This window comes from Rhinolophus sinicus, chromosome 8 (genome assembly GCF_057876585.1).
Source record: "Rhinolophus sinicus isolate RSI-liver-muscle chromosome 8, RSI-T2T, whole genome shotgun sequence".
Lineage (NCBI taxonomy): Eukaryota > Metazoa > Chordata > Mammalia > Chiroptera > Rhinolophidae > Rhinolophus > Rhinolophus sinicus.
Window position 1 is genome coordinate 24,382,493 of NC_142508.1, and position 16,280 is coordinate 24,398,772.

Here is a 16,280-nt window from a genome sequence, read left to right on the forward strand (position 1 = left end):
GCATCACAGGAATACCAGCAGGGGGAGAGAGGAAGCAAGGGATTGAAAACATATTTGAAGTAATAACGTCCGAAAACTTCCCTAACCTGATGAAGGAAACCAACATACAAGCCCAGGAAGTGCAGAGAGTTCCAACCAGGATAAACCCAAACAGGCCCATACCAAAAAAAACATTATAGTTAAAATGGCAAAGGTGAAAGACAAAGAGAGAATCCTAAAAGCAGCAAGAGAAAGACAGAGGGTTACATACAAGGGAACTCCCATAAGACTATCAAATGACTTTTCTACAGAAACATTGAAGGCCAGGAGGGAGTGGCAGGAGATACTCAAAGTGATGGAAAACAAAGGCCTACAACCTAGGTTGCTTTATCCAGCAAGGCTATCATTTAAAGTTGATGGAGCGATAAAGAGCTTCCCAGTAAAGAATAAGCTAAAGAAATTTATTACCACCAAGCCAGCATTGCAACAAATACTAAAAGGATTTCTGTAAATAGAAGAAAGATGAAAACAATCTAACTACAAATTTAAAAATGGCAATAACTATGTACCTATCAATAATCACTTTAACTGTAAACAGATTAAATGCTCCAATCAAGAGACATAGGGTGGCTGAGTGGATAAGAAAGCAAGACCCTTGTATATGCTGTATACAAGAGACTCACCTCAGAGCAAAAGACACACACAGGTTGAAAGTGAAGAGTTGGAGTAAGATATTTCATGCAAATGGAAATGAGAAGAAAGCTGGCGTTGCAGTACTTATATCTTACAAAATAGAGTTTAAAATGAAGAACATATTAAAAGACAAAGATGGGCACTATATAATAATAAAGGGATCGATCTGACAAGAGGACATAACCCTAGTAAACATCTATGCACCCAACATAGGAGCACTAAATATATAAAACAGGTATTGACTGACACAAAGACAGAGATCAACAGTAACACTATCATAGCAGGGGACTTCAACACACCTCTGACCACAAGAGACAGGTCTTCCAGACAGAAAATCAATATGGAAACAACCACCTTAAATGACACATTGGACTGCTTGGCTTTAATCGATATTTTCAGAGCATTTCACCCCAAAGCTGCAGAATACATGTTCTTCTCAAGCACACATGAAACATTTTCCAAGATAGACCATATGTTAGGTCACAAAACAAGTCTCGATAAATTTAAGAAAATTGAAATCATACTAATTGTCTTCTCTGACCACAGTGCTATGAAATTAGAAATGAACTACAGGAAAAAAGCTGGAAGACACACCAATTCATGGAGGCTGAATAACATGTTACTAAATGATGAATGGGTCAACCAGGAGATCAAGGAAGATATCAAAAGATATCTTGAGACACACACAAATGAAAACACGATGACCCCAAATCTATGGGATGCCTCAAAAGCAGTCCTAAGAGGGAAATTTATAGCATTGCAGGACCACCTAAAGAAACAAGAAACATCACTAATCAACAGTTTATCTTCACACTTAAGGGATCTGGAAAAAGAACAGCAAAATAAGCCCAAAGGGAGTACAAGGAAGGAGATAATAAAGATCAGAGCAGAAATAAATGAAATAGAAACCAGAAAAACAATACAAAAGATCAATGAATCCAACAGTTGGTTCTTAGAGAAGATAAACAAAATTGACAAACCTTTAGCCAGACTCATTTAAAAAAATAGAGAGGACCCAAATTAATAAAATGAGAAATGAAAGAGGAGAAGTGACAACAGACACTGCAGAAATACAAAAAAATTTAAGAAATTACTATGAGCAATTATATGCGAACAAATTTGACCATTGGGAAGAAATGGACAATTTTCTACAGGCGTACAACCTTCCAAGGGTAACTCAAGAAGAAACAAAACCTGAATAGACTGATTACCACCAGGGAAATTGAATCAGTAATCAACAATCTCCCAACAAACAAAAGCCCTGGACCAGATGGCTTTACAGGTGAATTTTACAAAACGTTCAAAAAAGAATTATCACCTATTCTCCTCAAGCTCTTCCAAAAAATCCAGAAGGAGTGAAGACTCCCAAACACTTCTTACGAAGCCACTATCACCCTGATCCCAAAATCAGACAAAGACACCACAAAAAAAGAAAACTACAGGCCGATATCTCTAATGAATATAGATGCAAAAATCCTCAACAAAATATTAGCGAACAGAATTCAGCAATACATTAAAAAGATCATACACCATGATCAAGTGGGATTAATCCCTGGTATGCAAGGGTGGTTCAACATCCGCAAATCAATTAATGTGATACACCACATTAACAAAATGAAAAATAAAAATCACATGATCATATCAATAGATGCAGAAAAAGCATTTGATAAAATCCAGCAGCCATTTATGATAAAAACCTTTAAGAAAGTGGGGATAGAGGTATCATATCTCAACATAATAAAAGCCATATATGATAAATCCACAGCTAACATCATACTCAACGGGGAAAAGCTAAAACCATTCCCCTTAAGATCAGGAAAAAGGCAAGGTTGCCCACTTTGTCCACTTCTATTCAACATAATTCTGGAAGTTCTAGCCACAGCAATCAGACAAGAAAAATAAATAAAAGGCATCCAAATAGGTAAGGAGGAAGTAAAATTGTCATTATATGCAGATGACATGATACTATAGAGAACCCTAAAGACTCCACCAAGAAACTATTAGAGCTGATAGATGAATTTAGTAAAGTAGCAGGATACAAAATTAATATTCAGAAATCAGTTGCATTTGTATATACCAACAATAAAGCATCAGAAGGAGAAATTAAAAAAAAAAAAAAATCCCATTTACAATTGCTCCAAAGACTATAAAATACCTGGGAATAAATTTAACCAAAGAAGTAAAAGACCTATACTCAGAAAATTATAAGACACTGAAGAAAGAAATGAAAGAAGATACAAATAGATGGAAACACATATCATGTTCATGGAATGGATAGGAAGAATTAATATAGTTAAAATGTCCATATTGCCTGAGGCAATATACATATTTAATGCAATTCCTATCAAACTACCAACGGCGTTTTTCACAGAAATAGAACATATAATCCTAAGATTTATATGGGACCATAAAAGACCCCGGATAGCCTCAGCAATCTTGAGAAATAAGAACAAAGTGGGAGGTATAATGATACCTGACATCAAATTATACTACAAGGCTACAGTAATCAAAGCAGCATGGTACTGGCATAAAAACAGACACATAGATCAATGGAACAGAATAGGAGTCCAGAAATAAATCCATGCCTATATGGCCATTTAATCTATGACAATAGAAGCAAGAATGTACGGTGGGGTAAAGAGAGTCTATTCAATAAATGGTGCTGGGAAACCTGGACAGACACATGTAAAAAAATGAAGCTGGACCACCTCCTTACACCACATACAAGAATAAATTCAAAATGGCTTAAAGACTTAAATGTATGATCTGAAACCATAAAATTCCTAGAAGAAAATATAGGAAGAAACTTCACAGACATTATCCGGAGTAAGATTTTTATTGATATATCCTCTCGCGTGAAGGAAGTAAGAGAACAAATAAACATGTGGGATTACATCAAACTAAAAAGTTTTTTCACAGCAAGGGAAACCATCAATAAAACAAAGAGGTATCCTACTGAATGGGAAAAGATATTTGCCAATGATATATCCGATAAGGGGTTAATATCCCAAATTTATTAAAAAACTCACTCAACTCAACTCCAAAAAAACAAACAACCCAATTAAAAAATGGGCAGAGGACATGAAGAGACATTTTTCTAAAAAGGACGTACAGATGGCAAACAGACATATGAAGAAATGCTCAACCTCACTAACCATCAGAGAAATGCAAATAAAAACCATAATGAGATACCACCTCACCCCAGTCAAAATGGCTATCATCAATAAATCAAGAAATAACAAGTCCTGGTGCGGATGTGGAGAAAAGAGAACGCTTGTGCACTGTTGGTGGGTTTGCAGATTGGTGCAGCCACTATGGAAAAAAGTATGGAGGTATCTCAAAAACCTGAAATTGGAACTACCTTATGATCCTGCAATTCCACTCCTAGGTATCTATCCGGAGAAATTCAAAACTCTAATTCAAACATCTTTATGCCCTCCTATGTTTATTGCAGCACTATTCACAATAGCCAAGACATGGAAACAACCGAAATGCCCATCGGTAGATGACTGGATTAAGAAACTGTGGTCCATTTATACAATGGAGTATTACGCAGCCATAAAGAAGAAAGAAATCTTACCATTTGCAACAACATGGATGGACCTAGAGAGCATTATGTTAAGTGAAATAAGTCAGACAGAGAAAGACAAATAACATTTGATCTCACTTATATGTGGAATCTAAAGAAAAGAATAAGTGAATGAACTAATCAGAAACAGTTTTGGAGACATAGAGGAAAAACTGAGGATTGCTTGATGGGCAGGGGAGTAGGGATAAGGGGGAAGGTGAAGGGATTAGAAAACAGTCAGTAACCACAAGATGGAAAATTAATTTGGGGAATGTAATCAATAATGTTGTAAAGATTTTGTAGGGTATCCGATGAACACTGGTCTCATTTGGGCGACCACCTCAGGGATGATGTAGATGCCTGATCACTGCACTGTACACCTGAAGCTGAACAATAATGAATGCCAACTATAATTTTATATATATATGTATATATATATATATATATATATATATATATATATATATATATTATATGTATATATATATATACACACACACATATATATGTATATACTTACAAGAAGCGGAGTACAGCACTAGGAATAGAGACAGTGGAAATGTAATGGCTGTGTGCAATGTCTGAGGGATGGGGGATGGGGGAGGGCTATTCACACAGTGTGAGGGATATAAATGATGAACATCTAAGTATTACTTTTTCTTGTGTATCTGAAACTAATAATAAAAAAGAAATAACTTTAGTGATTTGAGAAATGGCAGGAGGGTCTAAGTGGCTTGAGTACAACAGTTGATGAAATGGCACCAATAGCAGGGGCAGATCGCATGAAATATTTTATATTTCATTGGCTGTTATGAGTCAGGAGAATAAGGAGAGGCCTAGAGACTATGGTGGCTGCTTCTGGGAGTCACAGGCGTGGGTATTGTGAGGCCCGGTCAGAGGTGGGATTACCTTAAGTTACCCAGGTAGCATGTGCTACAGGTTGGGGTGTGACTAATGAGGGAAAGAGAAAAATCAAAGATGACATCAGGGTTTGGGACTTGAGCAATTTAGTGGGTGGGATGCAATTTACTGAGATGGACAACTGATGTGAAGGGAGGAGGAAATAAAGACCTCGGTTTGAGACACTTTGAAATGTTCATTTGGGAGACCAGTGCTCTAACTCCTGAGCTAGGGAGCCTTGGAAAGTGGAAGTTAGAGATCTAAGAAGGACAGGACAGGTGGAGTGGGCAGAGGGGATGCAGCTGAATCAAGCAAGTGGTGACAAGCACCCACCAGAGAAAAGAGATCAGCTATTTCAAGGCAGTTAAATTTTCAAACTCAACCCGACTTTAAAATTGGCTCCAGCAGAGGATTTTCAGGGCAGTGGAACTATTCTTTATGATGCTATAATCATGGGTACATGTCACTATATATTTGTCAAAATTCACAGAATGTACAACACACAGAGTGAACACCGATGTAAAGTATGGACTTTTGGATGATAATGTATCAATGGAAGTTCATCAGTTGTAACAATTGTCACCCTGGTGCCATTTCTTGATAACAGAGGGAAGTGTGTGTGTGTGTGTGTGTGTGTGTGTGTGTGTGTGTGTGTGTGTGTGTGTGTGAGACAGGGGATATGTGAAACTCTCCCTACTAGCCATTCAAGTTTTGCTCTAAAAAAGTAAAGTCTATTATTTAAACAAAATGTTCATTTGCAATCTAAGTACACAATTGAATATATTTATCTGGAGATCAGGGGGCAAGAGGTATATGTTTGAGATGTGTCTTTGCATGTTAAATTTTCTTTTTGTGTGTGTGTGTATTTTATTTTATTTTTTTTAATTTATTGGGGTGACAATGGTTAGTTTAATACATCATCTATATATTGCATTATGTGTTTACCTCCCAGAGTCAGTTCTCCTTCCATCACCATATTTTTGACCCCCTTTACCCTCTTCTGCCACCCCCTCCCCCTTTCCTCTTGTAACCATTAAACTGTTGCCTGTGTCTATAAGTTTCTGGGTTTTTTTTGTTAGTCTTGTTCCTTTGTTGCTTTCAGTTGCAACAACATGGATGGATATTGAGATTATTATGCTAAGAGAAATAAATTGGACAGAAAAAGTCAAGATCATATGATTTCACAAACATTTTCTTTCTTCAATTGAAGGTACCATGTTTCCTCGAAAACAAGATCTAACCAGACAATCAGCTCTAATGCGTCTTTTGGAGCAAAAATTAATATAAGACCCAATCTGGGTCTTATATTAATTTTTGCTCCAAAAGACGCATTAGAGCTGATTGTTCGACTAGGTTTTATTTTCAGGGAAACAGGGTACTAAAGTGAGGATCTGAAGGCTGAAAACATTTAAGAGGGCCATGTATCTGCTTATAATTGACATGTTTTATTATCTCTACAATAATCAAAAGAAAAAAATATAGGACAAGATAAAGAACTTGAGACAGAGGCATTTATGACTAGAGAAAAGCTTTTTATAAATCCCACGCTGTAGACACAGCAAAAAGTATACTAGATGATAAAGCTGTTATGAAACTATAATAAAAGATGACTATTTTATAATTAGTATGGCCCAAGTAATTCAAAATTATTGTAAGTTAGTTTTAAAATGTAGATTTAAAATATCTAGAATTTTAGTACTAAATACATAAATTTCAAGTATTTTACTTAAAAAAGCAAAATATTTAAAATTCAGCTGGACACAAATAGTGGTATTTTAGAGTCCATTATGAAAGCATAAGCAAATGGAATATTCTTTCAGACAAATAATAGGAGTACTTGATACCACAAAACATTAAAGTAGGGGTTTGGGACAATTTTTAATGCACCATCAAAAGGATTGGTAAACATGTGGTGATTTTTTTACTGATGGTCAGAAAGCAATGAAAAGCAATACAGTATTGGTGAATACTATAAAGGTTTTGACAAATTTTGTTCCAGTAATCATTAAGTGAATAAGCATTAGTGTTCGAAAAGATATTAGCGCATTTTCTAATCTTTAAAAAGACTTTTAGCTAAAAATCACTCAAATGTATTAGAGTTTAGTGACCTAGAATATGTTACAGATATCTTAAACTTAATTGTAATTCAATTTGACAACATGGTCAAAAATAATCCTGCTTAAAACAGCTAAAAAAATTGAAAGATTTGGATTTTACATGAAAAACAAAATGTAAGTGATCATTTTGAAAAGTTGAATACACTACTGATATATGTACTCAGGTGTCTGAGACTTTTATTTGTTTTACCTTTATATTAATTTTTTAAAAATATCATAAACTAAAACTTCCTTGGTGTACGGTTTTATGAATGTCAACAGATATAGATTTCCATAACCAGCAACAGAACTAGGAATAGTTTCGTAAGTTCCCCTCTGCCAGGTAAACTCCCTGATTCTGCCATTTTAACCTTACCCTCCCTAACACTTCGCAACAACTGGTCAGTTCTCAGTCATTATAATTTTATCTTTTCAAGAGTGGATTTTTTTCTTTATTATATGTATATTTAAGATTGTACATATCCCACGAGACATAGTCCATCATTTTCTTAAATTCACAATGAAAAGCACGTTGACAATTTTCATCTATTCCATGGAAGCATTTTCCTGGAGTGTTTGTCACCTACAATCTTTCTTTATTTTTTTTCATTTCTTTTTTAAAAATATATATGTCATATCCTTTTTGATTACTTATTGTTGAAAATATTTTTTTAAATTGAGACAATTATTGTAAAGATGTTCTAATGGAAAAAATACAAGACTAGGTTCTACACTTATGGATGAGTATCTTATTCTTATTTTATTTAGTATTTACTTCTAACCTAGTAAAAAAAGGTAGGATTTTTCAGTCAGAGAATATTTTCTTCTCTCCTTCCCCCATGGAAACAGACTATTACTTGCAAGTACGGCTTATTTGTATGGTTCCATATTTATATCCACCTCCTCTGTTCCTCAGAGCTATTTATGTCCCTCTCTGCTCCTCAAGCTAAATAAAGTAAGAGATGATCCTGACAGCAACCCTGCACATCACCTGTACTTCTGTAAACATGCAGTCTAGCTCTCCACGTCAGGTTATACGCCAGTCTCCTTCATGAACGGTACTCTGGTGGCTTCTTCTGAAAGGTCAGCATGGAAGCTTCTCTCTGCCTCCTACCACAGGAGCCCTGGTGTTCTCCCAGGTATCAGCAGCCCTTCCACTTGACTACAGGTTGCTTTAGGTAATCTGTGATATCCTAGCTTTCCCAGAAATAATTTGTATTGTTTCTTGTTGTCGTATATTTTAGATACTTTTTTGGGAAAATAATGAAAGATTTGTTAACTTTATACCCCAATCTTCACACTGGAAGTACCAGATGCAGCATTTCTCCAAACAGCTTCTCTCCGCTTCCAAAGTGTTTTCACAAGGGACGTGGAACTGGCAGAAATACCATCTAACTGGTGTAGTCTGGCTCGATCTGGAATCTCAGTTCCTGTTTACAACACAGTCCTTTTGTACGTGGGGCTCGGATTCCTTTTCAGGAAAAATATGTATAACATGGGCACTTTCATTTGATGAAATTTTACAAACACCTGGTTCTCATGTTTTGTTTTCCTTTTAGCCAAATCTACAACTGGAGAAAAAGAGTGTGTGCAGAGGTATGTCCTCCTCTCACTAATCTGGAAAGTACAGCACCAACCTTAATTTTCCAAGACATGTTTTTCAAAAGCACATAGAGACCCAGTTAAAAAATGAATTCTCTGAAGCCAATCCGAGCGTTTTATCATAATAGCTCTCCTGTTCATTTACACTACGCAGATGAATGCCAGAATTTCAGAGGTTTTAATTAAAAAGTGACTATAAGTGATACACAATAACCAAGCAATTGACACACAATGATTGCACCATTATCACTGGTTCTCCCAAGATTTTTTTAAATAAATGCTGAAATGTCCCAAGAAGCCTATTTTTAACAATATACATAATAAGAACTAACTCTAATTAATAGAGATCACCACAGCTGCCTTTTAAGGGAAATTATGCGTTTTTTTTGTTTTTTTTTTTGTTAACGTATGTATAAATCCATAATGATACTAAATTGTCTCTCTGCAACTCAATAATGACTTAAAATAATATTTCATTAGAAGACTTGAGCAAAGATGTTCTAGAGACTTTGAAATAATGTTCGAATTCTACAGTTCAATGGTTTCTTTATAACAATTCTGAATAATACTCCTGTACCTGTTCCCTTCAATACAAACAGATGCACACATGCACACATAAACATGCTCACACATGCAAATACACACACGCACACATATATTAACACGCACACAAATACATGGGTATGAGAGTTTCAGGACTCTCTGATGTAAGCACTCTATGCAATTATATCATGTATCAATTCCTAATTGCAACACAAAATTCTACTGTGCAAAATACTAAGATTTTTCAAATGTGGTTATTTTCTGTTTAGTTTCCTTAAAACTATACATCTAGATGTCCAGTGATTGTTGTAATCTGGCATCTCATGAGATGGACTTTTAAAGTTGCAATTTTTCATTCATATTAAATGTTTAAGAATTTACCATCCTCAGCTCTAACCTTGGATTAAATTATTGTCAACTATTAAGTTAATCAGGTCATTTCATGTTTAACATATGTGCTTCCTCCATCCCATGTGTCACAGCAGAAATAAGAGACTTTCCTCTTATCTTGCCAACCTCTTTCATTTCCCCTCTCTATTCTCTAAATATTTCATCTCTAAACTCAACTCTGCCTGTCTCTTAAGACACAAAAATTTGCTTTGAACACTCCTCTTCACATTTCTCCATCTTTCCATATCACTGTGTCCTCACAATTCTTCCATCCTCTCTGTCTGTAGATAATCATTAAGAAATAGCTCACATGTACAATTTTCCCTGACCTTCCAAGCCCCAGTGTGTTCTCTCTCTCGAATTTCTCTAATACGTTCACCTTTACACTCATTGGTACATTTCACGTTTTTGGTCCCATCATCTTTTCATATTGAGAGAAGATGCCAAAAAAGGGAAACACATTTTTAAAAAGGAAAAACTGTACTAAAATTGAAATACTCGTATACCAATAACAGAAGACAAATACAAGTTATGTGTATACATTTTTTGGCACCCCGGTATTCTATGTCTCCCAACTACATTGTGGATGTAATAGAAAACAGAGATAGACTTGCTTATTTTTTGTCCCAAAGTGTTCTGTGCATATGTCCTATCAAATGCACTTGATTGATTCACTGTGAACCTATTTTCTTTGCACATGGCTTAACTGATGATAATGAGTCTTTAATGATGGCATTTAGGTTAAAAGTCTGGGTAACAAATTGGGTCAGGAATCATTTCCCTTCATCCTCATATTTGATTATATATCTATGTGTAACATTAATCCTAAACACAATTTAAAGCTTTCATAATATTATTATTCCTGGAGTGTACTGATGTGGAGAGGAGATTTATATTGCCATTATTTTCAGTCAGAACATTTAAGATTTATAAATATATTCTCCCTTTTTTTTTTTTTTTTTTTTAGTTGTGACTCCAGACAGGATCAAGAAGTTTTACAATCTCGTCTCTGGGTTTCATGGAAACTTACTCTACCCTTCTTTGTTCGCCTCTTAAGGCACTGGGTCAGCCTTTAAAGGGCACAGGAAAGGGCATACATACACATTCTTAACACTTTCAGGATGCTTAAGCAGGCACTGTTGTCCATTGGCTGAGAGTGAAGGATCACAGTGAAAGAGCTATGGTCCCTTACTCATCTGCTGTCTGACCTGGCAAATCACTAACTTCTCTAACTATACTTGTCTTGGTCAGCTCCAGTTGCTATAACAAAATACCATAGAATGGGTAGCGCAAACAGAAGACAGTTATTTTTCACAGTTCTGGATGCCAGGAAAGCCAAGATCAAAGTGTGAGCAGCGTTGGTTCTTGACGAGATCCCTCCTTACAGCATGCTGACAACGCCTTCCCTCTGTGTCCTCCACATGGCTGAGGAAGAGAACGCACTGGTATCTCTTCATCTTCTTATAAGGACACAAATCCCATGATGGGGGCTCCACTCTCATGACTTCATCTAAACCTAACTACCTTCCAAAGGCTCCACCTCCAAATACACTCCCATCGGTGGTTAAGGCTGCAACCTTAGGGGTTTGGGGTACAACGTAAGGCATTCGGGGGGAACAGTCCATAACAAGACTCATCTATTAAATGAGAATATATGATAGGAATCTTTAAGAAAATTCTTAAATACAGCCTGAGATTCCAGGGCATAAACCCTACCTGAGTCTCTGTTCTCTACCCTCCAGTCTTCCCTCTGATGAATCTGCTCTAAGCACAACGTCCCTTAAAACTGCTTCGCTTGTGCTGTTCTCTCCCCCAGGAAGTCTGCACCCCAGGTCTCCACCCTGCTGGTTTCTTCAGATTCCTCCTCCTCAGTGAGACATTCTTTATCAACCTTACCAAAAGACACTTCTCATACTCCCTGTTTATTATATTCATACCACTTGTATTTAACATTTCCTGTTCACAAAAGCTAATCAAAGCTAAGCTCCATAAAAGCAGAGACTTTGCCTCTCTTGTCTGCTGTGGAATCCCCAGTACCTAAATTATGTATGGCACAGAGTGAGCATACAGTCAAGATTTACAGAATAATTAATTATTTAAGAATTAAAATGTAGTATCCCACACAGAAGTATTTAGTAAATGATCTCTGTATGAACATGCACATATAATTATTTCAACTTTAACAAAATAATCAAAATAGCTGTGTTTTAATCCCAAGGTTCAAAGGTTATAAAAATATCGACATAAGAAAGATATTTTCATATGATTTGGTATGGTCGTTTGTATATAATTTTTTAATTCACCTTCCTATGTTATTTACGTATATTAAAATTTAAGTAAACTCATTTAATTATCAAAACACAGATGCATATTCATAACATAAATGGTTAAACGATTGTTTAGATCTGCCAATGCACAACTAGATTTTCTCACAAAATCGGATACCCTCAGACGTTTAAGGGCAGTCAGTAGCCTATGAACCCAACACTGAGGAAGGATAAGGTATTTAAACAGAACTCTGGCATCATATAACTTGGGAATGAATGGAATTAAACACCATTGAGTCTCGCCGATGTTTTCTGTCATCTTCACTCATCTTTTACCTGTTTGCTTTCTACCATCAACTTCTTTCCCATGATTTCACATCAATCACACTCTTGTATTCATCTTGTCATGTTCCCTCCCTTAATGTCTACACATAATCCTTCATTCTCCCATCTTCTCATCCCTTTAGATTCCTTTTCATTTCATCTTTTTCCTAAAATAACAGGTACCATGTTTCCCCGAAAATGAGACTTAGCCAGACAAACAGGTCTAATGCATCTTTTGGAGCAAAAATTAATGTAAGACCCAGTATTATATTATATTATATTATATTATATTATATTATATTATATTATATTATATTGCATTATATTATACCCAGTATATATTATGTTATATTATATTATATCATATTATATTATATTATATTATATTACCCGGTCTTACAGTAAAATAAGACCGAGTCTTATATTAATTTTTGTTCCAAAGACGCATTAGAGCTGATTGTCTGGCTAGGTCTTATTTTCGGGGAAACACGGTAAATACAGATGTCATTAAGGTGTAAATGATAACTAACAAAATATAAAAAATAGAGGAGGAAAAAACAAACAACTACCAGTTAGAGTCAGTGTCACCCTTCCTCACATCCATCCTCTCCTGGAACTTTCAATTCTTACTATCCTCCTAATTTCAACAACTGGAAAAATAAAAGTCTAATTTCCCCAACACTCTTATTTACTGCCTACATAAAGAAACTATTCTATGTTATTGGCTTGCCTCTTGAAATGACTCCATTTCAACGATAAGTTGGTTCATTTAATCATTTGTTCCCTGACATACTCATATTTCTAATACAAAAAGATATGTTAATTTTTTTTTTTTTTTTTAAATGGACATGCCACCCTTGAAATCTGCATTCCCAATAGTCTCCACTCAATCTCGGCAAAAGCCTCCTCCTCTCTTGCTAGGTTCACGACACTAGGCACATAATTGGAGCAAAAATGTTTGTGGAAATGAATGATTTCTCCAAAAAGAAACTCCACTCTGCCCCTCCTTGTATCTCACCATCTCCCCTCATCAACACGTGACTTCAGTCAAGTTATTCTCCTTCAGATGGCTAAGGAAGCTGTGTAAATTTTTACTGACATTCCACTGCATGCACTCTTCTCTAAAACCCCTTACTTACTCCATCCCACTGAGGAATTCTTTATTCTTGAGGTCCGTATCAATTATCATTTTTTTATCACAATCAACCCTTAAAACAAACCTCTCATTGATGCGGAATTAACGATGTACTCATCTGTGTGGTTTGGCCCCACAGAAATACTTTTACTTCTTCGTTTATCACATTACACAGAAGATAGTTATCTTTGTTTATGAACCCTCTTTAACTAGGACAAGGGCACTTTTAAAATTAATATGTTATAAATGAATATTCTACTTATAGCTAATAGTCTTTTCCCAGCACTGATCTAAAAGACTAAGATTAGAATTTGAAAATTAGCACTGTATAGGAACATGGTACTTATCCATTATAAGGCAAGATGTGAAATAACATATTAAAAAGGCATTTCACAGAGGGTCATTTTATAATTAAAAAGGGCCAAGCCATCAAAAAGATAACAATTATAAAACATATATGAGTCTAGTGACAGATCCCCTTAATAAATAAAGCAAAAGTGACAGAATTAAAGGAAGAAATAGCAATTCAACAACGAGAGTTGGAGACATCAATACCCCCCTTTCAATAATTGATAAAACAATTAGGCAGAGGACCAGTAAATAAACAGAAGGTAAGAACAACACTATAAATCAACTAGAACTAACAGACAGGACACTTCACTCCAAACAGCAGAATAAACAGTCTTTCAAATTCACATGGAACATCCTCCAGGGCAGACCATATGGTAGCCATTAAACAAGCCTCCTTAATTTTGAAAATACGTATTAAAATAATCCAAAGAGTAGTCTCTAGCCACAATAGAATGAAATTATAAAATATAACAGTAAGAAATTTTGGATATTCACAAATATGAGGAAATTAAACTATGGCAGTACACTCCTAAACAGATAATGATCAAAGAAAAAATTACAGGAAGTAAGAAATGAATAAAAACAACAACAAAACCCACTAAAACTTATAGAATACACTACAAACAGTGCCTACTGGAAAATGCATAGCTATAAACACTTTTATTGAAAAAGAAAAAAAAAATCAAATCAATAACCTAACCTCCCCCCTTTAAGGCATTAAAGAAAAAGAGCAAAGTACACCCAAAACAATACGGAGGAAAAATACACAAAGGGTGAAAATGGAAATAAAAGAAATAGAGAATACAAGAAAATAATAAAAGAACTCAACATAACCAAAAGCTGATTTTTGAAAGAATCAGCAACATTAACAAACCTTTAGCTAGATGAACCAAGAAAAAATGAAAGAAGCATAAAATTACTAAGATCAGGAATGAAGGAAGAAATATCACTGCTAATTTTATAGACATGAAAATAATTGTAAGAGAATATGTGCCAATCAATTAGGTGATTTAGAGGAAATGGACAAATTCTTACAAAGCCACAAACTACCAAAATGGACTCAACAAGAAATAGAAAATCTGTATATGTCTATAAAAGCTAAAGAGATAGATTTAGTAATCAGAGTATTTCTGCACAGAAAAGTCCAGGTCCAGAAGGTAAATTCCAACAACATTTGAAGAAGAACTGAGATTACTTCTGCATAAAATCTTCTGAAAAATAAAAGATCAAGTGAACTTTCCATATTATCTTAATACCAAAAGCAGACAGATATCACAAGAAAAAAAGAACTACACATGGTATCTCTTATGAATATAAACTCAAGCAGTCTAAAAAATATAATGAACATATAAAATACTAGTAACGTATAAACAACATATAAAAAAGATTATACAATATGGCCAATTATTTATCCCAGGAATGCAAGATTGGTTTAACATTAGGAAATCAATTGCTATAAAGCACTATGTCAATAAAGACAAAACCACATGAAAATATCAAAAGATTTAAAAAATGTAGTTTTAAAAATGCAACAACCTTTTGTGATGTAAAGGCTCAACAAATTCAGAATAAAAGGGAGATTACCCAACTTGATTAAAGGCATCTAAGAAAACCTTCAACTGACATCATAATAAAGAAAGAAAATGCTTTTGCCTAAGGTCAATAACAAGACAAGGATGTCTGTTCCCACTATTTCTATTCAGCACTTGTGCTTGAGAGTCCAACCAGGAAAATTAGGCAAGAAAATAAAAGGAATCCAGTAGCATATTGGTGTAGGGGAGAATACAAGATGGCAGAGTAGATAAATGCTGTGCTTGCCTCCTCCTATATGACTACATAAAATTACAACTAAGTGAGAGAATAATCAACCTGGAGAAACAACTGAAGTCTAGCTGAACAGAAGTTTTATAACTAAGGATATATTGAAGAAGTCACATGAAGACTGGTAGGAGGAATAAAGACCACAACGGGCCTACCCCACACTTGCTGTGGTGGCTCAGAATCAGGAGCGATATCATGGCAGCGGAGGTTACCCCAAGGAGCAATGGAACCTAATCCTCCACACTGGGCTCCCAGCCCAGCTATCTGTGCCAGGAAAAGGAGCCCCGACAACATATGGCTGTGAAAAACTGTGGGAGTCCCACCATCCAGATGGGATGAAAGGCTATGGGAAACCCAGACGTCCTTTTACAAAGCCACTGCACAGATTCACTTGCTCACACTCACCTGGTCTTTGGGGGAGGTACGGTGCCTCAAGAGGAGTCAGAGACATTCAGGGAGAGACTGAGTTGTGTGGCTTCATGGCAAGGACTGGAGGGACAGTTGCCACATTCCACGTGTAAAACCCTTTTATGCAGCCGGCAGGCAGGCACCATCTGCTCTATGTTGAATCCCCTCACACATGGCCAGATCTGAATCTGAAAGGGCCTGAT

The 16,280-nt window shown here is 35.6% G+C and overlaps 1 non-coding gene across 1 annotated transcript; it reads right to left on the bottom strand.

Annotated features, from left to right (window-relative positions):
• Window positions 1-10,736: 10,736 nt before the first annotated feature.
• Window positions 10,737-10,854, bottom strand: LOC141567780 (small nucleolar RNA SNORA26). Its single transcript, XR_012490609.1, has one exon. It is a non-coding gene; the product is annotated as a small nucleolar RNA SNORA26 (small nucleolar RNA).
• Between the last annotated feature and the right edge of the window lie 5,426 nt (window positions 10,855-16,280).